Source organism: Cebus imitator, unplaced genomic scaffold (assembly GCF_001604975.1).
Source record: "Cebus imitator isolate Cc_AM_T3 unplaced genomic scaffold, Cebus_imitator-1.0 Scaffold402, whole genome shotgun sequence".
Taxonomy (NCBI): domain Eukaryota; kingdom Metazoa; phylum Chordata; class Mammalia; order Primates; family Cebidae; genus Cebus; species Cebus imitator.
The window spans coordinates 1,898,710-1,911,546 of record NW_016107717.1 but is presented as its reverse complement, the minus strand read 5'-3'; the positions used below and the strand labels follow the sequence as shown (position 1 = coordinate 1,911,546).

General features: G+C 38.8%; 1 pseudogene across 1 annotated transcript; it reads right to left on the bottom strand.

Annotated features, from left to right (window-relative positions):
- Positions 1 to 7,009: 7,009 nt before the first annotated feature.
- Positions 7,010 to 7,470, bottom strand: LOC108289414 (annotated as a pseudogene). The gene has a single exon (XR_001819153.2). The product of XR_001819153.2 is annotated as a small nuclear ribonucleoprotein Sm D2-like (transcript).
- Between the last annotated feature and the right edge of the window lie 5,367 nt (positions 7,471 to 12,837).

The window sequence follows — 12,837 nt, the reverse complement described above, 5'->3', positions numbered from 1 at the left end:
CAATGACTGCCAATTTGTGAGAACCTAAAAAGGATAGGAGATAATTTCTCAAAGTCTGAGATAAAACATTTTCAAACCCAAGTTTTTTACCTCACTATAACACTTCTTTGGTGCTGAATTAATAGAAAAAAAAAAAAAGGCTCATGGAGAAAGGTGAAATTTTCCACATTTTAAAAGTTAACCCATTTTAATAAAGCTGACTAAAAAAGTATTGTTTCTTTTAAAAAACCAAATCAACTGATAGAGGCTGGTCATAAAATTAGAGTCTCTCCCAAAAGGAAGGCAGGGCAATTCCAAAAGATAGGCTGTTGTCTCATACCACATATGTCTAATAGGGTATCATACATAAAACACAAGTAACATTTTCTTATTAAAAATCTTACTAAAGCTGTTGAAAGAAAACTTATGTTTAATCAAAATATCTTTGCAAAATAAACATCCTAATAAAAGAGTAACCTAACAGTAAAAAACCACAACTTACTAAGCTACTTGTTTATGAAAATATTTGCCTCTTGTCCACTAAACTCTTATCAATAGAGAATATGCACTGCAAACTAAATTATATTTTAGAAAACATTTTTCTAAGTCAGAGTTTCTCAACCTAGGTACTCTTAATATTTAGGACAGGATAAGACTTTGTTATGAGGGGCACCATGCACTGTAGAATCTTTAGCAGTACTCTGGCCTTCACCCACAGGATACCAGCGGTTCCCCTCCCCCAACCCCAGTTGAGACAACAAAAAAGGTCTGCAGACTTTGTCAAATATCGCTTGGAGGGCAAAATCCCTTTAGTCTGAGAACTACCACTCTAAGGATTAAACAGCTTTGACAGAACTTCAAACTCTCTCCTATTCTTTCTATGTAAAATTTAATAAAAATTAGCTACCACTTCTTCCAGCGATTTTCCAATTTCATGCCCAAAACCCTTGAGTTCTTAGGAAATGCCTCAGGAACACCTATGAGGTGTGTAAGGTCTACTTTCATTTTCTGGAGTTCTAGGTATTTCCTTTGGGTGAGGGAGAAGTTTGGAAATCCTGACATAGATAAGAATGTCACTAATAGTGTATTTTGGGCCAGGCAAGACGGCTCATGCCTGTAATACCAACACTTTAGAAGGCCGAAGCACAAGGATCACTTGAGCTCAGGAGTTTAAGACCAGACTAGGCAACATGACAAAACCCTACCTCTATAACAAATATGAAAATTAGCAGGGCATCATGGCATGCACCTGTAGTCCCAGCTACTCTGAAAGCTGAGGCAGGAGGATCAATTGAGCCCAAGAGGTTAAGGCTACAGTGAGTCATGATTGCACCACTGAATTCCAGCCTGGGTGACAAAAAAAACAACAAAAATACTACATTTTATACAACACTGAATTTAAACCTCACATTTTTTTATGTCCTTTCTCTTTATTTTTTAATTCAGGACCAATTTCAGAAAACATCTGGAATAGCTCTAGGAGGAAAGGACAGTAAAATGGGACCACAAGGCAAGTTTGAACATGTAGCTTATCTATATTTCCCTAGCTCAACAGGAACCGTAAATGCATTTTTAGAAGCATTACAGTACTTTCTACTCTGATTAAACAAAAATTAGATATTCAAAGACCTAAATTATAAAATTCAAAGCCAAGTTTCCTCCTCAGGAGAAACTAATAAACGAAATAAATGCTGTAATTATGTGCTAGCTTTGTTTTAAACCTCCAAATTCATTCGATTCATAAACTGAAAACAGATACTCTTGCTCTCCCCGCCTTCAAAGATCTCATAATTTAATCATCTTAAACAGAAAAGCAATATGTATAACATGTTGAATGTTCTAAGTCAGGAGATGTCAACTTTTAATGTACATCCAGGTTACCTGGGTGCTTGTTAAATACAATTTGTAGGCAGTTCTCAGATATTCTGACTGGTGAGAGATGGAAGAAAAAAGAGCCTGAGGATATGAATTTTTAACAAGAATTCCAGGTGATTTTTAAATAGATGATCTGAAAGACTCATTTTATAAGATACTGGTTAATAAGCTGAATTTGGCACACACACTATATAGTATTATGAACTTCTAGCCTTTTCTATCTGTATACTATACCATACTTGATATTACCACTAGTCTCTGGTCAACTCATCTAAGATCTAAAAATAAATTTTAAATACTATACAATTAAAATCATCCAGAGTAGTGTGGAAAGTAAATATTACAGATTCATTTTATGATGAATAGCTAGGCTATAAAATTTGACACATCCAAACCATTAATCTTTCCCTTGTGGAAAAAAAACAAACATTTATCCCAGCTATAATTTTATATATTACAAGGCATTCCAGAAAAACAAAAACTTTACTGCTTATGAAAATCCTAGCTCCCTGATAAAGGTTTTCATGCACCACAAACATACTTGGCTCTAACAAACAGTAAGTACAATCAGTTCATGAATCAGTCTTTTTTTTTTTTTTTTTCCTGGACACACATTAAGTTGATGTGCTAGGATGCAAACAGATAGATGACTTCTTGTGTCATTTCTGAAATCCAGTCCTTATTACTGCATTCCTACTATAGTCTGAACACCTGAAAATACTTCAGCAAAGGGCCATGTCAATTTCATCTTCCCCATTTCTAATCCAAACACAGTCAAAGCAGACAGCATCATTTTCTTTTTGAATTAATGTGTATCCCCAAACACTCAATTTTTTCCACTCCAATGTTGGCTTTATAAGACACATAAACAATCCCATTCTTGTCATATTTTTTCTTATACCAGACAAAAGTCAGACCAGTGACAAAGTATACTGATGTTTTTACATTTCACCTAACATTCCAAACTGATTTTAATGCACATTTCATGAATCTTAGGCTGGTGGTACATTCAGTCATTGATTATTTCAGCAGTAACAACAAGAGTCAGCTCCATGGATTCCATGCTTCTTTGAAAAGACTCAGCATGTCCTTTGTTTTCAAGATACAGAATACCATAAATAAAAACGAGGCATTCTAACAATGACTTGGTCCTACAGCCAGGCTGAACTCTTAAAGAGCCTCCAAAAAAACCAGAAAAGAGTTACCAGGAAGACTAAAACCAAAAATGAGGTGATGTCAGCGAAAAATGGCAAAGAAAAAAAGTGGGGATAGATTTTTGTTTATTTGTTCTTGTTTTAAGCTATACACAGAGTAACATGAAAGAAACACAGAAAGGTTCAGGGTTGGGGGAAAACAGTGTAATAACAAACGGACTAGGCATGGTGGCTCATGCCTATAATCGCAGCACTTCGGAAGTTCAGGAAATTCAAGACAAGCCTGGCCAACATGGCAAAACCCCAGCTCTACTAAAAATACAAAACTTAGCCAGGCATGGTGATGCGCACCTGTAATCCTAGCTACTCAGGAGGCTGAAGCAGGAGAACCACTTGAATCCACGAGATGGAGGCTGCAGTGAGCCAAGATTGCACCACTGCACTCCAGCCTGGGCAACAGAGCAACCCTCCAAGTCCCCCACTCCCACGCCAAAAAAGAAAACAAAAAAGATGAAGAGAAAGTAAAAATACTTGATTTCTATTAGAAGAGAGGTAGAGAGGTCAAACACACTGGATTAGTCTCTAACTGAGCAAATCACAAACTATTTTAGCCTCAGTTTCTTCATCTATATATAACCTTGTATATTTCACAAAGTTGCTATGAGGAACATTGAGGAAAATGTATATCATGCATATCCAAATAATACATAAATACAAGTTTCTAATATCTTAGTGAACAAAATACATATTTAAAGGAAACATTAAGGTAAAACTGGAACAAGAGATAAGAAAATTTATTCACGAAACCTCTGAAGGTGATCTTACAAAAAGAAAATGTTGTGCCAATTTTCATAAAGCAGTTGGGGTAGATTTCAGAAGCTTGAAACCAGTAAGTCTGATGATACCTGAAAAACTTGAAAATGTATTATGAAAACTTGAGGAAAAGGAAATTACTGGGCCCCTGCAACGGATTCTCTAAAACAGGGGTGTCCAAACTCTGGTTCCTGTTAGGAACTGGGCCACACAGGAGGGGACAGCCAGCAGGCAAGCAAGCAGGAGCAAAGCTTCATCTGTATTTACAGCTGTGCCCCATCGCTCATATTACCACCTGAGCTCCACCTCCTGTCAGATCAGCGGCAGCGTTAGATTCTCATAGGAGCACCAACCCTAATGTGAACTTCACATGCAAAAAATCTAGGTTGTGTGCCCTTTATGAGAATCTAATGCCTGATGATCTGAGATGGAGCTGAGGTAGTGAGGCTAGCGCTGAGGAGTGGCTACAAATACAGGTTAACATTAGGAGAGATGTTTGACTACACAGAGACCATAAAAAATCAACTGCTTGCAGACTCATATCAAAACCCTATCAGTGAATGGCAAGTGACAATTAAGCTGCATCTTGTGGCAGGCTTTGTAGTGGCAGTGAGTTGGTGTACTTCAACTGTACAGCTGCATCTGGTGGCAGGCTTTAAGTCAGCATCCAATGCTTGTTTTAGTCTGCATGTGGCCCATCATTATTTTATTTACCACTTCCATCCACACCTCTTTCCTGCAGTGTGCACTTGTCTCAGTCACAGTTTTGGTAAGCCTAACCATAGCCAAAATGAGTAAAAAATAAACATTACTGGAGAGCTTCTTTGAAAACAGGAAAAGACCCAATGGTGAAACAGCAGGAGACTCTAAGACTGCCAACAAAAAGAAACCTGCACTTAAAAGAAAATACCAAGAGTCCTACTTAAATTACGAGTTCATTGCAACAGGCGACTCACATTCTCCAAGCCACTTTGTATATTTGGTGACTAGCTATCAAACGAAGCCATGAAACCTTCAAAACTGCTTTGCCACATGGAGACCAAGTGTCCTGCATTAAAAGACAAGCCTTTGGAGTTTTTCAAAAGAAAAAAATGTGACTATCAAGTACAGATTCCATTATCGAAGGCCACCACGTCATCAAATGTGTCTGCACTGAGAGCATCATTCTTAGTAGCTAACAACATTGCTAAAGCTGAGAAACCATTTACTACCGATGAAGAGTTGATCCTGTCTGCTGCTAAGGACAATTGTTGTGAACTTTTAGGAGAGGCTGCAGTTCAAAGGATGGCATGTGTTCCTCTTTTGGTTGGCACCATAGCTAGACGAATTGATGAAATAGTAGAAGATATTGAGGCACAACTGTTAGAGAGGATTAATGAGTCACCATGGTACACAATCCAGATTGACAAGTCTACCGATGTTGACAACAAGGCAACAGTGCTTATTTTTGTGCTATATGTTTTTCAGGAGGATATGCATGGAAATGTTATGTGCACTTCTGTTGCCAACCAACACTACAGCTGCAGAACTATTCAAGTCTTTGAATGATTACGTATCAGGAAAACTGAACTGGTCATTTTGTGTTGGTATATGCAAGGATGGAGTGGCTGCCATGACTGGACAGGTTTCTGGTTTCACCACTTGGGTCAAAGAGGTCACTTCTGATTGTTGAGTCTATGCACTGTGTCATCCATAGAGAAATGCTGGCTAGCTGAAAAATGTCACCTGAACTTAACTTTTGCAGGACGTGATTAAAATTATCAACCACATTAAAGTACATGCCCTTATCACATCTGTTCATGCAGCTCTATGAGGGGATGGATGCAGAACACATGAGTCTTCTCTTATACACAGAAGTGAGATGGCTTTCTAAAGGTAGATCCCTGGCCAGAGTTTTTGAGTTATGAGAGCTGCTCCAGAGATTTCTCTTAGAAAAACAGTCACCAGTGGCAGCATATTTCAGTGACACATAATGGGTCACAAAACTTGCTCACTTAGCCAGGCACAGTGGCTCATGCCCGTAATCCCAGCACTTTGGAAGGCCGAGATGGGTGGATCACCTGAGGTCAGGAATTTGAGACCAGCCTGGCCAATATGGTGAAACTTCATCTCTGCTAAAAACACAAAAATCAGCTGGGCGTGGTGGCAGGTACCTGTAATGCCAGCTACTTGGGAGGCTGAGACAGAAGAATCACTTGAACTGGGAGGCAGAGGTTGCGGTGAGCTGAGATGGCATCATGGTACGGTAGCCTGGGCAACAAGAGCAAAACTCCTCACTTGTGGGATATATTCTATCTGCTCAACAAACTCAATCTGTCATTTCGGGAGGGAATGACAGCTGTCTTCAAGTCAGCAGATAAAATGGCTACATTCAAAGCCAAACTGGAATTATGGGGGCAATGAGTAAACATTGGGATTTCTGAAATGTTTCAAACATTAACAAAGATTTTGAAAGAGACTAAGCTAGGGCCTTCTTTTTCTCAGCTGGTGCATGATCACCAGTCTCAGCTTTCAAAAGAATGTAAGCATTACTTCCCAACAACAAAAGACCCCCAAACTGGGAAGGAATAGATCCACAACCCATTTATGAATAAGCCAGGTGAATTGACTTTGCCCATGCTAGAATAGGATCAACTGCTTGAGACAGCAAATGACGGTGGCCTTAAAAGTATGTTTGAGACAACTTCAAATTTCCATTCCTCTCGATTAAAATCAAGGCAAAATATTCTGAGATTGTCACAAAAGCTCTGAAAAGCCTGGTTCCATTTCCAACTTCCTATCTTTGTGAAGTAGGGTTTTCTGCAGTGACAGCAACCAAAACCAGATTACAGACTAGACAGAACACACACAACATACTTTGTGTGTCAGTGTCTCCCCTCATCCCCAGATGAGACTGTCTAGTTGCAGGACAACAAGCTCAGGGCTTCCACTGATTTTACATTATGGTGAGTAGTATAATCATTTCATTATATATTGCAATGTAATAACAACAGAAATAAAATACACAATAAATATAATGATCTTGAATTGTCCCCACCCATCCCCTCCCCATCCATGGATGAGAGGTTTCTTCCATGAAACCAGTCCCTGGTGCCAAAAAGATTGGGAACCACTGCTAAAACATGTTAAAAGAACATGAAAGAATATATATTTTATATATATATATATATTTTTTTTTTTTAAGAAAAAAACACAGCTTTTATTGTTCTCAACACCAGCGGCAGTGGACTCCGTAGGACAGGGGAGTGAGGTCTGTTGACTGACAGGGATAGGTGGCTGCTACTTGCCGGCGATAAGCGGGTTCCGCAGGACCGCGATGACTGAGTCCCCGCGCAGGAACATCTTGGAGATGTAGCGGTCTTTGTTGACTGGCTTGGACTTCTTCTTGTCCTTGCCACTGTTGGGTACCTCAGTCCACATCTCCTTCACGTTCTCCAGCACCATGTTGCAGTGCCTATCGAAGGCCTTCACGCGGCCCAGGAGTTTCTTATTGTTGCGGCAGTTGATGAGCACTTGGGTGTTGTTTTTGACGGACTGAGTGAGCACAGAGTGGACCCGTGTTAAATTCCTCCTCCTCTCGCTTCTGCAGCTCCTCCGGAGTCATCTCACTCTTGGGCTTGTTGAGGAGGTTCATGTTGGTCACTAAGCCCTCGGTTCACTCATATATGTTTTTGAGAAGGAGTCTTGCTCCTATCACCTAGGCTGGAGTACAATGGCGCAAGCTCAGCTAACTGCAACCTCCACCTCCCAGGTTCAAGCGAGTCTCCTGCCTCAACCTCCCAAGTAGCTGGGATTATAGGCGCCCGTCACCATGTCCAGCTAATTTTTTGTATTTAGTAGAGATGGGGTTTCACCCGGTTGGCCAGACTGGTCTCGAATTCCTGACTTCAGGTGATCCACCCATCTTGGCAGTGCTGGGATTACAGGTGTGAGCCACCACGCTTGGCCAAGAATAATATTATATTCCATCTTGGTCTATTTGGGCTACTATAACAAAATACCTTAGACTGCATAATTTACAAATAATAGAAATTTATTTCTCACATTTCTGGAGGCCTGGAAGTCCAAGATGAAGGCCCCAGCAGATTCAGTGTCTGGTGAAGGTTCACTTTCTGCTTCATGGATGGTGCTTCTTGCTGCATTCTCACATGGCAGAAAAGTCCAAACAGCTAGCTCCCTTGCACCCCTTTTATAAGGCATTAATCCCATTCAAAAGGATTAAGTCACCCTCATGACTTAATCACCTCCTAAAGGCCCCACCTCTTAACACATTGGTGATTAACTTTCAACATATGAATTTGGGAGGGACACTAGCATTCAGACCACAACATATTCCAAATCCTAATTGTGCTTAATTTGTAAGATCACACCATTTCCTTCATTCAAAGTATATTTTAAACAAATCTATTTCAAAATGCATCTTTACTAGTTACTTCAAAGACAAATTAAAATTCTGTTTTAAAGTCAAATATTAAAACATCATAAAATGCTTAAACACAATGGTAGGGTTGAGTTCACTTCAGAAACTGAACCTGATTCAGATGCTAGCCCCAAAAGCTACTCAGGTTAAATCATTAAAAAAAATTACTATTACAACAGTATCAATTACTTTATTACTCAAATGCTTCTAGCTAACTCCTATTAGAGAAAGTATAGGGAATATTTCAATTTTTGTAAACACAAAATAGCCTCATTCCCACGTCTTAATAAGTGTTCTTCAATACATGGCGTAAATCTGTAAATTAAGAACAATACCTTTCTTACCCATCTAACAGGTCTGTTATGAAAACAATGAGATATATTATGTATGAATGTTTTGAGCAGTTATTAGGCCCTATAAGTGTTGGGCATTATTTAAGTTTATGTTTAGCTCTTCATTTTCAGACTGATAAATCAAAAATTTTTAAATTAACGATCTATTTTAAGAAACTTTGAGCAAACATTCATATTTAACCGAAGTAGTTCCCCCCTCTTTTTTTTTTTAAAAAAAAAAAAGATGATGTTTAATAATGGTTAATGATCTAAATAATGGAATTGTAAGAAATCTTCCTACCATTATACTACTCAAGTGATTCTTATTATTTATAGATACCTCAATGTGCATACGAGTTCTGATTTACCAAACTGGGTATACTCTTTCATAGACTACCAACCTCCATAAGGCTATAGCATGTGTTCATTAAAGAAACCATTAGTTTTAGTTGTCAACTATTAAAATGAATAAAGCTCCCTTTCGATTAACAGTTTCTACTACAATAAAGAAAATAAAACATATATATGAATAAGAATACAACAAGTTAGATGACAATAAAAAGCTCCATAATAGAAACGTAAACAAAGTTTAACAGAAATTCAGAAAAGGCAAAGGTTATTTCTAGCCATGAAGGAACAGCAAGCAAAGAGATGTCAAGAAAGACTTCAAGGAAGAAGTTCTATTTGTGCTGGGTACTAACAGATGAATAGGATTTTAAAACATCCTTAAATAAAATACATATTCCCCTGGAAGAAAAATGCTTCCAGTTCAGGGGAAAAAAAAACGCTCAGTAAATAGTACCAACACCCCTCTACTTTTCATTCACCATTAAACCAAATATTACCCTTCACACATCTCTCTCTCTCTCCCCATATCTGCCTGCCCCCATATCCATTCCTCATCAAGTGTTATTAACTCCCAAAATATTTTTCGAATTCTGTCTACTTCTCTTTTCTCTACCATCTCCCTAGCTCAAATTACCACCATGTTTTACCCAGTCTACAGAGTAGCCTTCTGGCTGATCTCCCTGTTCCACAGGAATCTATTTTCTATACCACAACTAGAGTGGTCTTTGAAAACAAAGACACTAGGCATCACCTTCCAGACCCAAATCCTTGGCACGGTTATTTCTCTAGCCTTATATTATCCCATATAACCTCTTACCATCTGTGTTCCAGCCTCTATTCAGAGTTCCTCAAACTTGCCGTGCCGGCTAACAGCAGAACCTCTGCACATGCTATCCTCTTCATCTGGAACTCTCACCCACTACTAAGTCACACTACCTAGTTAACTCCTATTCACCCTTTTGGTCTTAGTACAAATGACACTTCCTCAAGAAGGTCTTCCCTACTCTCCCACACTAAATTAGATCTCCCATACAAGTAAATAAAATTGATAAACCAGACTGATTGGGGAAAAACAGTGAACACATAAACTAACAATACCAGGAATGAAAGAGGTAACATCATTAAGGATTCTAAAGACATTAAAAAGATGAGAAAACATTATGAACAATTTTAATACATTTGACAACCTAGACAAAATGGACACATTCCTTCAAAAGCACAAACAACAAAAATAGGAGGAAACAACTTTAATAGAGGAGATCTTTATTTTTTAACAAACAAAAAACAAAAAAACCTAAGGCTAACAACATACTTAAATGGCAAATGACTGAATGCCTTTTACCTGCAATCAGGCTGATAGCAAGGATGTCTACTCGCCGCTTCTATTAAACATTACACTGGAAGTTCTAGCCAATGTAATCAAGCAAGAAATAAAAGGCATCCTGATTGCAAAAAGAAGCAGCAACCTTGTTTGCAGACAACATGATCCTCCATTTAGAAAAGTCAATGGAGGGCTGGGTGCAGTAGCTCATGCCTGTAATCCTGGCACTTTGGGAGGCCGAGGCGGGTGGATCACAACGTCAGTAGTTCAAGACCAGACTGGCCAACATGATGAAACCCCATCTCTACTAAAAACTACAAAAATTAGCTGGGTGTGGTGGCTTATGCCCGTAATCCCAGCTACTCGGGAGGCTGAGGTAGGAGAATTGCTTGGTTGCAGGGTACAAGATAAAAATGTAAAAATCTATTGTATGCCTCTATACTAGCAACAAATAATTGGAAATAAACATTTTTAAACCATACATTTATATTATCAAAAATTATGAAATACTTGGCTGGGCGCGGTGGCTCACGCCTGTAATCCCAGCACTTTGGGAGGCCGAGGTGGGTGGATCACGAGGTCAAGAGATCGAGACTATCCTGGTCAAAATGGTGAAACCCTGTCTCTACTAAAAAATACAAAAAATGAGCTGGGCATGGTGGCACGTGCCTGTAATCCCAGCTACTCAGGAGGCTGAGGCAGGAGAATTGCCTGAACCCAGGAGGCGGAGGTTGCGGTGAGCCGAGATTGCGCCATTGCACTCCAGCCTGGGTAACAAGAGCAAAACTCCGACTCAAAAAAAATAAATAAATAAATTATGAAATACTTAAGGGTAAAACCAACAAAAGATGTACTGAAATCTTTGTACTAAGAAATCAAAGACAAACCACATGGAGAAATGTATTGTGCTCCCAGAATGAATGACAGTATTATTAAGATAGTAAGTCTCCCCAAAATTGATCTATAGATTTAACACAATCCTAATCAAAATCTTGCAGGCTTTTTTTCTGTAAAATTGACAAAGTGATTCTAAAATTCCCAGCTAGGTGTGGTGGCTCACAGCTATAATCCCAACACGTTTGGAGAGCAAGATGGGGGTATCACTTGAGGCCAGTAGTTTCAGACCAGTGTGGGCAATACAGCAAGATTCTGTCTCTAAACACACACACACACACACACACACACACTCACGGGCACGCACACACACATACACACATACAAAATCAGCCTGGTATGGTGGTGCATGCCTGCAGTTCTCACTACTTAGGAGTCTGAGGTGGGAGGAATGCTTGAGCCCAGGAGTTCAAAGCTACAGTGAGTTATCACTGAGCTCCAGCCTGGGTGCGGAACAAGACCTATGCGAATGCAAATGATCTAGAGTTGTCAAAGTAACTTTGAAAAAAAAAGTCAGGATTGTATTTCTCACCTCAATTTATTATTAATCTATAGTAATCAAAATAGTATGCTTGTAAGTCAAGACAGACAACAGACCAATGGAACAGAATAGTCCAGATATAAACCCACATACATATTTCATTTTCAACAAAGACACCAAGGCACCTGAACGCCGAAAGGACAGTGTTTTCAACAAATGGTGCTGCAACAATTAGATATCCATTAAAAAAATAATTTCAATCCTTATTCTATACCATACACAAAAAATACAATCAAAATGGATCATAGAACAAAAATTATAAAACTTTTAAAGAAAAAATTAGAAGAAATCTTTGTGAAATTGGGCTAGACAACGTATTTCTGCTTAAATAAAATAGCAAAAGTACAATGCACAAAAGCAAAAGAAAATATGGATAAATCAACCTCATCAAAATTAAGAATTTTAATTCTCTGAAAGGTATTTTTAAGAGAATAAGACCAGCCACAGAATGAGAAAACATAATTACAGATCACGTATCTAACAAATGACATATCCAAAATATATGAGGAATTCATACAATAAATTAGACAAAATCAATTTAAAAATAGACAAAAGAGGCTGGGTGCAGTGGTTCACTCTTGTAATTTCAGCACTTTGCGAGGTTGAAGCAGGCGGATCACCTGAGGTCAGGAGTTCAAGACCAGCCTGATCAACATGATGACATCCCATCTCTACAAAAATACAAAAATTAGCCAGACATGTTGGTGGGTGCCTGTAATCCCAGCTACTCAGGAGGCTGAGGCAGGAGAATCGCTTGAACCCGGGAGGCGGAGGTGGCAGTAAGCCGAGATCATGACATAGCACTCTAGTCTGGGTGACAGAGCGAGACTCCATCTCAAAATAAAATAGACAAAAGATTGAACACTTTACTAAAGATATATGAATATCGAATAAGCATATGAAAAGATGCTCAACATCGTTAGTCATTAGGGAAATGCAAATTGAAACCACAATGGCTATCACTGCACACCTCTTGAAATGGCTAAAATTAAATATTGATGAGGATATGGAAATGGAACTTACATACACTACGGTAGGAAAACGTGGAAATGGAACCTACAAACACTGCTGGTAGAGAAATGTGATAATTGAACCTGGCACACACTGCTAGTGGGAAAATGGTACAACCACTTAGGAAATCAATTTAGCAGTGTCTTAAA